Below are 15242 nucleotides of genomic sequence, written 5' to 3'. Positions count from 1 at the left end.
GCCAAATCAATTTTTATCAATCCATACAATATCAATAAGAGGATATCGTTAACTCTTAGTCGAGGTATGGATTTCATTGTTGCTAGTAAAGCAATGCCAAACGCAAGTCATGTACCCAACATATTTGCTATCGACCCGGTCATGTTAAGAGCACAAGCCTACACTAATATCAAAGCACATGAGTTACATACGCATGGTCAGTGACTAACTCAAGATTTAGGTAAGTCACACCATGAACGTCACAAGTGAATTGATCCATCTTAGGTCTAGTCTAAAGTCTCATTCTTCCAATGAATACATTTATGTCTCTACCCGTGGATTCAAGTGCTCGGATAGCCAACACTAATGTTCTCCCTAACTGGAATTGTAGACGACATAATAATGCTTCTGAGTATATGAATCAAATGCTCACTTTGATTCTTTTACGGGATTACAGACTCGTTTAGATTATCAAGAGAAGTAAATTGTCTTTCTCGAAATGTAAACATTCTTATAGTGCCACACTTATCATCAGTTTCAACTTAGACAATCAATGAGCTAACATTTGCTTGTTACAATTTCGATACGTAAGTAAAACATGGAAGACAGAAACACAAGATATAAAAGTGAAATGTGAAATTAACTTTATTTATTTATTCATCGTTCAAATGCATAGAAAATAGGTAAATGTTTACTATAATACAATCACATTTACGAACATATTTCTCTTTAGTTTGAGATTTTATTAAAGGCTTAATTGAGTAGGAGGCCTTTGAACTATTTGCTTTGTTTGACATAGGTACTAAAACTATTTTTTGGCCAATCCGAATACCTAAACTTTGATGTTGTTACTGGAGTTGGTACCCATAGTTAGTGCCATTGAAATAAAGCTTTAACTAATGGGATTGCTAAAGTCAACACCCCATTAAAATGTAATTAAAAATAATTTTATATTAATATTAATATTAAATAAATATGTTACTATAAAAAATAAAAATTTACCCGTCCCTTGTCCCTCTACATCTCCCCTACGATTATTGTAACCTTTCTACTTTTTAAAATTTGAAATCCTAGTGCCCAAATAAACTATAGGGTAGATTAAATTATGTTATCAATCTCATAGTATCGGTAAGTTGTGGGTTTGGATCCTATTCTCCAGTTAGATCATTTTTTGACTTTTGATACCTCTATCTTAACCCAAGCAGTAGTCGTTAAATCCATTAATTAAATCAAGCCTCTTTTTGTGCAAATTATGTGGAAATGACTAGCTGGCATGATATTATAACAGTAGTCGTTAAATCCATTAATTAAAGGATTGCATTGACAGCATATAAATTCGATGGATCAAAAACTAGAACCATGCATGTTCAATTGAAAAGATATGAAGTTACGATACTTGAACGAAGTATAACATAAGTAAATAAGTTCTCTTTGACAACCTTTTTATTCACTAATAATTTATTTGCCAATTTTTTGGATACAAAGTTTATCTAAAACTATATGGCATTGTCGAAAGGCTTAAATTTAGAATTTTTTGTTCGGATTTTGTTTTCTTCAGGCACAACGTTTGCAGACACAAATGCCACCTTGAATGTTATGGGCTTAACAAGCTGGTGGGCAATCCTTTGCAGTTTTCGTCATCGCTGCATAGCGTCCACTGTTGCTACAATGTTAGATGGTAGCTTCCCCGACACCGGCAAGCAACTACATTTTTTAGTTGTCAAGTCACAAAAACCACCATGTTTACACTAGCCCAAACAGTCTATGTCACGAGTGCATGCTTCTGAGTTTGATACACCTGCAAATTAAACAACAAATTTTTCATCATTTAAAATTTTTGTTAGTTATTTTATATTAGCTATTATATAAAATTAGTTTAAGACACATAGGATTTGAATCGCAACGATTGCAACCCCTCCCTTATTTTAATACTGCAATCGATTCTATACTAAAAAAGTTACATGTATATATATGTATGTAATAATTAAATATCGAACTGGATAAATATTTTAGATACTAACAAGAAGCCACAAGCAAAACCGTAAAAAGAGAAACCACGCCGAAAGAAGCCATAGTTTAAAATGAAAGCTATTGAGAGATGAAACAAAGAGTTAGTTATATGATAACAAGCTGATGATATACAAAAAAATGACATGCATTTGGCCATTTATAGTTGAATTTCTTGGAATTTCTTTAACCTAATATTGCAGTAAAGTTATGACTTGGTAGGTGAAGATATACTTGCGAATTTTGTAGGAAGAGAAAAATCATATAGAAGATTTTGCACTATGCTTTATACGTCACCTATGGCAAGATAATAATAGCACAATTAATTTAGATATACTTACCATATATTAACATTTTCCTTTTTTTTGATAATTAATTGAAAATAATATTTTTATACAATAACTTGTAGGTAATAAAAAATTGCAAATACTTGGCTATTATATTTATCCACACCTTAGTCATTGTACTCGTAAACCTAATAAATAAACCCTAATTCATACGATTGACACTTTTTTTATTAATCTTTTTACCATACATAAGTTGTGGATTTAGTCCTTTTAGTTTTGTCTGATCAATTTTAATTATTCTACTTTTTTAATTTGAAATTCTAGTACTTGAATAAACAATAGAAGTTAAATTTGTTAGATTAAATTATGCTATTAGTCTCGTACTATGTGTTAGTTGTGGATTTAGTTCATATTCTCTAATTAGATCATTTTTTGTTTTTATAATTTATATTTTTTTAACTTTTGCTGGAATAAGGTAAGAAGCCAATTGTTGATGCGTAATGTCGGTTAAACCCAACTATGGAGGAGGTAGTAAAAAAGAAATCAATAAATGGTTGGATGTTTGTATTGTGTATGTTATCCCCGATAGTGAGAGAGTAAGTCCAACTCAATGTGTTTCTAATAAAGGTGGCACAATAGTTATCCTAAATAAATCGACTCAATTAAATTATTTCCAAAGTTATAGAATTTTATTTTGATTCAAATGCTGTCCGATTGAGCTTTTCTTGAGCAAGCAGAGGGACGAATTGGACATATACAATTAGGCTCGAGTAAATGCAATTATGTCCAGAAGCTTCGTTCAGATAATTCACAATTTACTTAATCTTGAAGTCTGTCCATATGCAGTACCACGATTGAAAACTACTTATTGTTTACTCTTTATGAAAGCAATTCATCCAACTACATTGTCTAATGATCTCATATGATATCATTGAGTCCTTTGAGTTAGATTTATTCACTCAATAAAATCATATTTTATCTTATCGTCATCGTTGTGTCTTCTTAATAGTTAATATGATCAATGTCAGCTATTGACTGTGACAAATTACTCGTTCGAAAATAGGCAACCCCGTGGCCAAATCAATTTTTATCAATCCATACAATATCAATAAGAGGATATCGTTAACTCTTAGTCGAGGTATGGATTTCATTGTTGTTAGTAAAGAAATCCCAAACGCAAGTCATGTACCCAACATATTTGCTATCGACTCGGTCATGTTAAGAGCACAAGCCTACACTAATATCAAAGCACATGAGTTAGATACGCCTGGTCAGTGACTAACTCAGGATTTAGGTAAGTCACACCATGAACGTCACAAGTGATTGATCCATCTTAGGTCCAGTCTAAAGTCTCATTCTTCCAATGAATACATTTATGTCTCTACCCGTGGATTCAAGTGCTCGGATAGCCAACACTAATGTTCTCCCTAACTGGAATTGTAGACGACATAATAATGCTTCTGAGTATATGAATCAAATGCTCACTTTGATTCTTTTATGGGATTACTGACTCGTTTAGATTATCAAGAGAAGTAAATTGTCTTTCTCGAAATGTAAACATTCTTATAGTGCCAGACTTATCATCAGTTTCAACTTAGACAATCCATGAGCTAACATTTGCTTGTTACAATTTCGATACGTAAGTAAAACATGGAATACAAAAACACAAGATATAAAAGTGAAATGTGAAATTAACTTTATTTATTTATTCATCGTTCAAATGCATAGAAAATAGGTAAATGTTTAGTATAATACGAATCATATTTACCAACATATTTCTCTTTAATTTGAGATTTTATTAAAGGCTTAATTGAATAGGAGGCCCTTGAACTATTTGCTTCGTTTGACATAGGTACTAAAACTATTTTTGGCCAATCCGAATACCTAAACTTTGATTCTGTTACTGGAGTTGGTACCCGTAGTTAGTGCCATTAAAATAAAGTTTAAGTAATGGGATTGCTAAAGTCAACACCCCATTAAAATTTAATTAAAAATAATTTTATATTAATAATAATATTAAATAAATATGTTACTATAAAAAATAAAAATTTACCCGTCCCTTGTCCCTCTACATCTCCCCACGATTATTGTAACCCTTCTACTTTTAAAATTTGAAATCCTAGTGCCCAAATAAACTATAGGGTAGATTAAATTATGTTATCAATCTCATAGTATCGGTAAGTTGTGGGTTTAGATCCTATTCTCCAGTTAGATCATTTTTTGACTTTTGATATCTCTATCTTAACCCAAGCAGTAGTCGTTAAATCCATTAATTAAATCAAGCCTCTTTTTGTGCGAATTATGTGGAAATGACTAGCTGGCATGATATTATAACAGTAGTCATTAAATCCATTAATTAAAGGATTGCATTGACAGCATATAAATTCGATGGATCAAAAATTAGAACCATGCATGTTCAATTGAAAAGATATGAAGTTACGATACTTGAACGAAGTATAAAATAAGTAAATAAGTTCTCTTTGACAACCTTTTTATTCACTAATAATTTATTTGCCAATTTTTTGGATACAAAGTTTATCTAAAACTATATGGCATTGTCGAAAGGCTTAAATTTAGAATTTTTTGTTCGGATTTTGTTTTCTTCAGGCACAACGTTTGCAGACATGGTATGGGCTTAACAAGCTGGTGGGCAATCCTTTGCAGTTTTCGTCATCGCTGCATAGCGTCCACTGTTGCTGCAATGTTAGATGGTAGCTGCCCCGACACCGGCAAGCAACTACATTTTTTAGTTGTCAAGTCACAAAAACCACCATGTTTACACTGGCCCAAACAGTCTATGTCACGAGTGCATGCTTCTGAGTTTGATACACCTGCAAATTAAACAACAAATTTTTCATCATTTAAAATTTTTTTTAGTTATTTTATATTAGCTATTATATATAATTAGTTTAAGACACATAGGATTTGAATCGCAACGATTGCAACCCCTCCCTTATTTTAATACTGCAATCGATTCTATACTAAAAAAGTTACATGTATATATATGTATGTAATAATTAAATATCGAACTGGATAAATATTTTAGATACTAACAAGAAGCCACAAGCAAAACCGCAAAAAGAGAAACCACGCCGAAAGAAGCCATAGTTTAAAATGAAAGCTATTGAGAGATGAAACAAAGAGTTAGTTATATGATAACAAGCTGATGATATACAAAAAATGACATGCATTTGGCCATTTATAGTTGAATTTCTTGGAATTTCTTTAACCTAATATTGCAGTAAAGTTATGACTTGGTAGGTGAAGATATACTTGCGAATTTTGTAGGAAGAGAAAAATCATATAGAAGATTTTGCACTATGCTTTATACGTCACCTATGGCAAGATAATAATAGCACAATTAATTTAGATATACTTACCATATATTAACATTTTCCTTTTTTTGATAATTAATTGAAAATAATATTTTTATACAATAACTTGTAGGTAATAAAAAATTGCAAATACTTGGCTATTATATTTATCCACCCCTTAGTCATTGTACTCGTAAACCTAATAAATAAACCCTAATTCATACGATTGAATTTTTTTTATTAATCTATTTACCATACATAAGTTGTGGATTTAGTCCTTTTAGTTTTATCTGATCAATTATAATTATTCTACATTTTTAATTTGAAATTCTAGTACTTGCATAAACAATAGAAGTTAAATTTGTTAGACTAAATTATGCTATTAGTCTCGTACTATGTGTTAGTTGTGGATTTAGTTCCTATTCTTTAATTAGATCATTTTTTTATAGTTTATATTTTTTTAACTTTTGCTGTAATAAGGTAAGAAGCCAATTGTTGATGCGTAATGTCGGTTAAACCCAACTATGGAGGAGGTAGTAAAAAAGAAATCACTAAACAGTTGGATGTTTGTATTGTGTATGTTATCTCTGATAGTGTGAGAGTAAGTCCAACTCAATGTGTTTCTAATAAAGGTGGCACAATAGTTATCCTGAATAAATCGACTCAATTAAATTATTTCAAAAGTCATAGAATTTTCTTTTGATTCAAATGCAGTCCAATTGAGCTTTTGTTGAGCTAGCAGAGGGACCAATCGGACATATACAATTAGGCTCGAGTAAATGCAATTATGTCCAGAAGCTTCATTCAGATAATTCGCAATTTACTTAATCTTGAAGTTAGTCCACATGTAGTACCATGATTGAAAACTACTTACTGTTTACTCTTTATGAAAGCAATTGATCCAACTACTTTGTCTAATGATCTCATATGATATCATTGAGTCCTTTGAGTTAGATTTATTCACTCAATAAAATCATATTTTATCTTATCGTCATCGTTGTGTCTTCTTAATAGTTAATATGATCAATGTCAGCTAATGACTGTGACAAATTACTCGTTCGAAAATAGGCAACCCCGTGGCCAAATCAATTTTTATCAATCCATACAATATCAATAAGAGGATATCGTTAACTCTTAGTCGAGGTATGGATTTCATTGTTGTTAGTAAAGAAATCCCAAACGCAAGTCATGTACCCAACATATTTGCTATCGACTCGGTCATGTTAAGAGCACAAGCCTACAGTAGTATCAAAGCACATGAGTTAGATACGCCTGGTCAGTGACTAACTCAGGATTTAGGTAAGTCACACCATGAACGTCACAAGTGAATTGATCCATCTTAGGTCTAGTCTAAAGTCTCATTCTTCCAATGAATACATTTATGTCTCTACCCGTGGATTCAAGTGCTCGGATAGCCAACACTAATGTTCTCCCTAACTGGAATTGGAGACGACATAATAATGGTTCTGAGTATATGAATCAAATGCTCACTTTGATTCTTTTATGGGATTACTGACTCGTTTAGATTATCAAGAGAAGTAAATTGTCTTTCTCGAAATGTAAACATTCTTATAGTGCAAGACTTATCATCAGTTTCAACTTAGACAATCAATGAGCTAACATTTGCTTGTTACAATTTCGATACGTAAGTAAAACATGGAATACAAAAACACAAGATATAAAAGTGAAATGTGAAATTAACTTTATTTATTTATTCATCGTTCAAATGCATAGAAAATAGGTAAATGTTTAGTATAATACGATCACATTTACCAACATATTTCTCTTTAATTTGAGATTTTATTAAAGGCTTAATTGAATAGGAGGGCCTTGAACTATTTGCTTTGTTTGACATAGGTACTAAAACTATTTTTTGGCCAATCCGAATACCTAAACTTTGATTCTGTTACTGGAGTTGGTACCCGTAGTTAGTGCCATTAAAATAAAGTTTTAAGTAATGGGATTGCTAAAGTCAACACCCCATTAAAATTTAATTAAAAATAATTTTATATTAATATTAATATTAAATAAATATGTTACTATAAAAAATAAAAATTTACCCGTCCCTTGTCCCTCTACATCTCCCCCCACGATTATTGTAACCCTTCTACTTTTTAAAATTTGAAATCCTAGTGCCCAAATAAACTATAGGGTAGATTAAATTATGTTATCAATCTCATAGTATCGGTAAGTTGTGGGTTTAGATCCTATTCTCCAGTTAGATCATTTTTTGACTTTTGACATCTCTATCTTAACCCAAGCAGTAGTCGTTAAATCCATTACTTAAATCAAGCCTCTTTTTGTGCGAATTATGTGGAAATGACTAGCTGGCATGATATTATAACAGTAGTCGTTAAATCCATTAATTAAAGGATTGCATTGACAGCATATAAATTCGATGGATCAAAATTAGAACCATGCATGTTCAATTGAAAAGATATGAAGTTACGATACTTGAACGAAGTATAACATAAGTAAATAAGTTCTCTTTGACAACCTTTTTATTCGCTAATAATTTATTTGCCAATTTTTTGGATACAAAGTTTATCTAAAACTATATGGCATTGTCGAAAGGCTTAAATTTAGAATTTTTTGTTCGGATTTTGTTTTCTTCAGGCACAACGTTTGCAGACACAAAGGCCACCTTGAATGTTATGGGCTTAACAAGCTGGTGGGCAATCCTTTGCAGTTTTCGTCATCACTGCATAGCGTCCACTGTTGCTGCAATGTTAGATGGTAGCTGCCCCGACACTGGCAAGCAACTACATTTTTTAGTTGTCAAGTCACAAAAACCACCATGTTTACACTGGCCCAAACAGTCTATGTCACGAGTGCATGCTTCTGAGTTTGATACACCTGCAAATTAAACAACAAATTTTTCATCATTTAAAATTTTTTAGTTATTTTATACTAGCTATTATATATAATTAGTTTAAGAGACATAGGATTTGAATCGCAACGATTGCAACCCCTCCCTTATTTTAATACTGCAATCGCTTTTATACTAAAAAAGTTACATGTATATATATGTATGTAATAATTAAATATCGAACTGGATAAATATTTTAGATACTAACAAGAAGCCACAAGCAAAACCGCAAAAAGAGAAACCACGCCGAAAGAAGCCATAGTTTAAAATGAAAGCTATTGAGAGATGAAACAAAGAGTTAGTTATATGATAACAAGCTGATGATATACAAAAATGACATGCATTTGGCCATTTATAGTTGAATTTCTTGGAATTTCTTTAACCTAATATTGCAGTAAAGTTATGACTTGGTAGGTGAAGATATACTTGCGAATTTTGTAGGAAGAGAAAAATCATATAGAAGATTTTGGACTATGCTTTATACGTCACCTATGGCAAGATAATAATAGCACAATTAATTTAGATATACTTACCATATATTAACATTTTCCTTTTTTTGATAATTAATTGAAAATAATATTTTTATACAATAACTTGTAGGTAATAAAAAATTGCAAATACTTGGCTATTATATTTATCCACACCTTAGTCATTGTACTCATAAACCTAATAAAGATACCCTAATTCATACGATTGACACTTTTTTTATTAATCTTTTTACCATAAATAAGTTGTGGATTTAGTCCTTTTAGTTTTGTCTGATCAATTTTAATTATTCTACTTTTTTAATTTGAAATTCTAGTACTTGAATAAACAATAGAAGTTAAAGTTGTTAGATTAAATTATGCTATTAGTCTCGTACTATGTGTTTGTTATGGATTTTGTTCATATTCTCTAATTAGATCATTTTTTGTTTTTATAATTTATATTTTTTTAACTTTTGCTGGAATAAGGTAAGAAGCCAATTGTTGATGCGTAATGTCGGTTAAACCCAACTATGGAGGAGGTAGTAAAAAAGAAATCAGTAAATGGTTGGATGTTTGTATTGTGTATGTTATCTCCGATAGTGAGAGAGTAAGTCCAACTCAATGTGTTTCTAATAAAGGTGGCACAATAGTTATCCTGAATAAATCGACTCAATTAAATTATTTCCAAAGTTATAGAATTTTATTTTGATTCAAATACAGTCCGATTGAGCTTTTCTTGAGCAAGCAGAGGGACGAATTGGACATATACAATTAGGCTCGAGTAAATGCAATTATATCCAGAAGCTTCGTTCAGATAATTCACAATTTACTTAATCTTGAAGTCAGTCCACATGCAGTACCACGATTGAAAACTACTTATTGTTTACTCTTTATGAAAGCAATTCATCCAACTACATTGTCTAATGATCTCATATGATATCATTGAGGTCCTTTGAGTTAGATTTATTCACTCAATAAAATCATATTTTATCTTATCGTCATCGTTGTGTCTTCTTAATAGTTAATATGATCAATGTCAGCTAATGACTGTGACAAATTACTCGTTCGAAAACAGGCAACCCCGTGGCCAAATCAATTTTTATCAATCCATACAATATCAATAAGAGGATATCGTTAACTCTTAGTCGAGGTATGGATTTCATTGTTGTTAGTAAAGAAATCCCAAACGCAAGTCATGTACCCAACATATTTGCTATCGACTCGGTCATGTTAAGAGCACAAGCCTACCCTAATATCAAAGCACATGAGTTAGATATGCCTGGTCAGTGACTAACTCAGGATTTAGGTAAGTCACACCATGAACGTCACAAGTGAATTGATCCATCTTAGGTCCAGTCTAAAGTCTCATTCTTCCAATGAATACATTTATGTCTCTACCCGTGGATTCAAGTGCTCGGATAGCCAACACTAATGTTCTCCCGAACTGGAATTGTAGACGACATAATAATGCTTCTGAGTATATGAATCAAATGCTCACTTTGATTCTTTTATGGGATTACTGACTCGTTTAGATTATCAAGAGAAGTAAATTGTCTTTCTCGAAATGTAAACATTCTTATAGTGCCAGACTTATCATCAGTTTCAACTTAGACAATCCATGAGCTAACATTTGCTTGTTACAATTTCGATACGTAAGTAAAACATGGAATACAAAAACACAAGATATAAAAGTGAAATGTGAAATTAACTTTATTTATTTATTCATCGTTCAAATGCATAGAAAATAGGTAAATGTTTAGTATAATACGAATCATATTTACCAACATATTTCTCTTTAATTTGAGATTTTATTAAAGGCTTAATTGAATAGGAGGCCCTTGAACTATTTGCTTTGTTTGACATAGGTACTAAAACTATTTTTTGGCCAATCCAAATACCTAAACTTTGATTCTGTTACTGGAGTTGGTACCCGTAGTTAGTGCCATTAAAATAAAGTTTTAAGTAATGGGATTGCTAAAGTCAACACCCCATTAAAATTTAATTAAAAATAATTTTATATTAATAATAATATTAAATAAATATGTTACTATAAAAAATAAAAATTTACCCGTCCCTTGTCCCTCTACATCTCCCCCACGATTATTGTAACCCTTCTACTTTTTAAAATTTGAAATCCTAGTGCCCAAATAAACTATAGGGTAGATTAAATTATGTTATCAATCTCATAGTATCGGTAAGTTGTGGGTTTAGATCCTATTCTCCAGTTAGATCATTTTTTGACTTTTGATATCTCTATCTTAACCCAAGCAGTAGTCGTTAAATCCATTAATTAAATCAAGCCTCTTTTTGTGCGAATTATGTGGAAATGACTAGCTGGCATGATATTATAACAGTAGTCATTAAATCCATTAATTAAAGGATTGCATTGACAGCATATAAATTCGATGGATCAAAAATTAGAACCATGCATGTTCAATTGAAAAGATATGAAGTTACGATACTTGAACGAAGTATAACATAAGTAAATAAGTTCTCTTTGACAACCTTTTTATTCACTTATAATTTATTTGCCAATTTTTTGGATACAAAGTTTATCTAAAACTATATGGCATTGTCGAAAGGCTTAAATTTAGAATTTTTTGTTCGGATTTTGTTTTCTTCAGGCACAACGTTTGCAGACACAAATGCCACCTTGAATGTTATGGGCTTAACAAGCTGGTGGGCAATCCTTTGCAGTTTTCGTCATCGCTGCATAGCGTCCACTGTTGCTGCAATGTTAGATGGTAGCTGCCCCGACACCGGCAAGCAACTACATTTTTTAGTTGTCAAGTCACAAAAACCACCATGTTTACACTGGCCCAAACAGTCTATGTCACGAGTGCATGCTTCTGAGTTTGATACACCTGCAAATTAAACAACAAATTTTTCATCATTGAAAATTTTTTTTAGTTATTTTATACTAGCTATTATATATAATTAGTTTAAGAGACATAGGATTTGAATCGCAACGATTGCAACCCCTCCCTTATTTTAATACTGCAATCGCTTTTATACTAAAAAAGCTACATGTATATATATGTATGTAATAATTAAATATCGAACTGGATAAATATTTTAGATACTAACAAGAAGCCACAAGCAAAACCGCAAAAAGAGAAACCACGCCAAAAGAAGCCATAGTTTAAAATGAAAGCTATTGAGAGATGAAACAAAGAGTTAGTTATATGATAACAAGCTGATGATATACAAAAAAATGACATGCATTTGGCCATTTATAGTTGAATTTCTTGGAATTTCTTTAACCTAATATTGCAGTAAAGTTATGACTTGGTAGGTGAAGATATACTTGCGAATTTTGTAGGAAGAGAAAAATCATATAGAAGATTTTGCACTATGCTTTATACGTCACCTATGGCAAGATAATAATAGCACAATTAATTTAGATATACTTACCATATATTAACATTTTCCTTTTTTTGATAATTAATTGAAAATAATATTTTTAAACAATAACTTGTAGGTAATAAAAAATTTCAAATAATTTGCTATTATTTTTATCCACACCTTAGTTATTATGCTCGTGAACTTAAAAAATAAACCCTAATTCATACGATTGACTTTTTTTATTAATCTTTTTACCATACATAAGTTGTGGATTTAGTGCTTTTAGTTTTATCTGATCAATTTTAATTATTCTACTTTTTTAATTTGAAATTCTAGTACTTGAATAAACAATAGAAGTTAAATTTGTTAGATTAAATTATGCTATTAGTCTCGTACTATGTGTTAGTTGTGGATTTAGTTCATATTCTCTAATTAGATCGTTTTTTGTTTTTATAATTTATATTTTTTTAACTTTTGCTGGAATAAGGTAAGAAGTCAATTGTTGATGCGTAATGTCGGTTAAACCCAACTATGGAGGTGGTAGTGAAAAAAGAAATCACTAAATGGTTGGATGTTTGTATTGTGTATGTTATCTCCGATAGTTAGAGAGTAAGTCCAACTCAATGTGTTTCTCATAAAGGCGGCACAATAGTTATCCTGAATAAATCGACTCAATTAAATTATTTTCAAAGTTATAGAATTTTCTTTTGATTCAAATGGAGTCCGATTGAGCTTTTGTTGAGCTAGCAGAGGGACTAATCGGACATAGACAATTAGGCTCGAGTAAATGCAATTATGTCCAGAAGCTTCGTTCAGATAATTCACAATTTACTTAATTTTGAAGTCAGTCCACATGTAGTACCATGATTGAAAACTACTAATTCTTTACTCTTTATGAAAGCAATTCATCCAACTACTTTGTCTAATGATCTCATATGATATGATTGAGTCCTTTCGGTTAGATTTATTCACTCAATAAAATCATATTTTATCTTATCGTCATCGTTGTGTCTTCTTAATTATTAATATGATCAATGTCAACTAATGACTATGGTAGATTACTCGTTCGAAAAAAAACAACCCCGTGGCCAAATCCATTTTTATCAATCCAAGCAATATCAATGAGAGGATATCGTTAACTCTTAGTCGAGCTGTGGATTTCATTGTTGCTAGTAAAGCAACGCCAAACACAAGTCATGTACCCAACATATTGGCTATCGACTCGGTCATATTAAGAGCATAACCCTACAAAAATATCAAAACATATGAATTACATACGCATGGTCAGTGACTAACACAGGATTTAGGTAAGTCACACCATGAACGTCACAAGTGAATTGATCCAACATAGGTCCAGTCTAATGTCTCATTCTTCCAAGCAATTCATTTATGTCTCTACCCGTGGATTCAACTGCTCGGATAGCCAACAGTAATCATCTCCCTAACTGGAATTGTAGACGACATAATAATGCTTCTGAGTATTTGAATCAAATGGTCACTTTGATTCTTTTACGGGATTACAGACACGTTTAGATTATCAATAGAAGTAAATTGTCTTTCTCGAAATGTAAACATTCTTATAGTGCCACACTTATCATCAGTTTCAACTTAGACAATCAATGAGCTAACATTTGCTTGTTACATTTTCGATACGTAAGTAAAACAGGGAAGACAGAAACACAAGATATAAAAGTGAAATGTGAAATTAACTTTATTTATTTATTCATCGTTCAAATGCATAGAAAATAGGTAAATGTTTACTATAATACGATCACATTTACCAACATCCTTCTCTTTAATTTGATTAAAGGCTTAATTGAATAGGAGGCTTGAACTATTTGCTTTGTTTGACATAGGTACTGAAACTATTTTTTGGCCAATGCAAATGCCTAAACTTTGATTCTGTTACTGAAGTTGGTACCTGCAGTTAGTGTCATTAAAATAAAGCTTTAACTAATGGGATTGCTAAAGTCAACACCCCATTAAAATTTAATTAAAAATATTTTTATATTGATATTAATATTAAATAAATATATTATTATAAAAAAATAAAAATTTACCCGTCCCTTGTCCCTCTCCGTCCCCCCCCACGATTATTGTAACCCTTCTCCTTTTTAAAATTTGAAATCCTAGTGCCCAAATAAACGATAGGGTAGATTAAATTATGTTATCAATCTCATAGTATCGGCAAGTTTTGGGTTTAGTTCCTATTCTCCAATTAGATCATTTTTTGACTTTTGATATCTCTATCTTAACCCAAGCAGTAGTCGTTAAATCCATTAATTAAATCAAGCCTCTTTTGTGCGTATTATGTGGAAATGACTAGCTGGCATGATATTATAACAGTAGTCATTAAATCCATTAATTAAAGGATCGCATTGATAGCATATAAATTCAATGGATCGAAAATTAGAACCATGCATGTTCAATTGAAAAGATATGAAATTATGATACTTGAACGAAGTATAACATAATTAAATAAGTTCTCTTTGACAACCTTTTTATTCACTAATAATTTATTTGCCAATTTTTTGGATACAAAGTTTATCTTATAATATATGGCATTGTTGAAAGGCTTAAATTTAGAGTTTTTTGTTTGGATTTTTTTCTTCAGGCACAACGTTTGGAGACACAAATGCCACCTTGAATGTTCTGGGCTTAACAAGCTGGTGGGCAATCCTTTGCAATTTTCGTCATCGCTGCAGAGCATCCACTGTTGCTGCAATGTTAGATGGTAGCTACTCTGACATCGGCAAGCAACTACATTTTTTAGTTGTCAAGTCACAAAAACCACCATGTTTACACTGGCCCAAACAGTCTATGTCACGAGTGCATGCTTCTGAGTTTGATACACCTGCAAATTAAACAAAAAATTTTTCATCATTTAAAAATTTTGTTAGTTATTTTATATTAGCTATTATATATAATTAGTTTAACACACATAGGATTTGAATCGCAACGATTGCAAACCCTC

The 15242-nt window shown here is 31.4% G+C and overlaps 2 long non-coding RNA genes across 2 annotated transcripts; both read right to left on the bottom strand.

The window, feature by feature from the left end:
* Window positions 1–8060: 8060 nt before the first annotated feature.
* Window positions 8061–8777, bottom strand: LOC107937434 (uncharacterized). The gene is made up of 2 exons (XR_001694668.2): window positions 8665–8777; window positions 8061–8443 (listed from the first exon to the last, which is right to left on the bottom strand). It is a non-coding gene; the product is annotated as an uncharacterized lncRNA (long non-coding RNA).
* Window positions 8778–11417: 2640 nt separating this feature from the next.
* Window positions 11418–12120, bottom strand: LOC107937430 (uncharacterized). Its single transcript, XR_001694666.2, has 2 exons — window positions 12011–12120; window positions 11418–11787 (listed from the first exon to the last, which is right to left on the bottom strand). It is a non-coding gene; the product is annotated as an uncharacterized lncRNA (long non-coding RNA).
* Between the last annotated feature and the right edge of the window lie 3122 nt (window positions 12121–15242).

Source organism: Gossypium hirsutum, chromosome D08, assembly GCF_007990345.1.
Source record: "Gossypium hirsutum isolate 1008001.06 chromosome D08, Gossypium_hirsutum_v2.1, whole genome shotgun sequence".
Classification (NCBI taxonomy): domain Eukaryota; kingdom Viridiplantae; phylum Streptophyta; class Magnoliopsida; order Malvales; family Malvaceae; genus Gossypium; species Gossypium hirsutum.
Note: the sequence above shows the minus strand (reverse complement) of the source record. Positions and strands in the feature narration are given on the sequence as shown.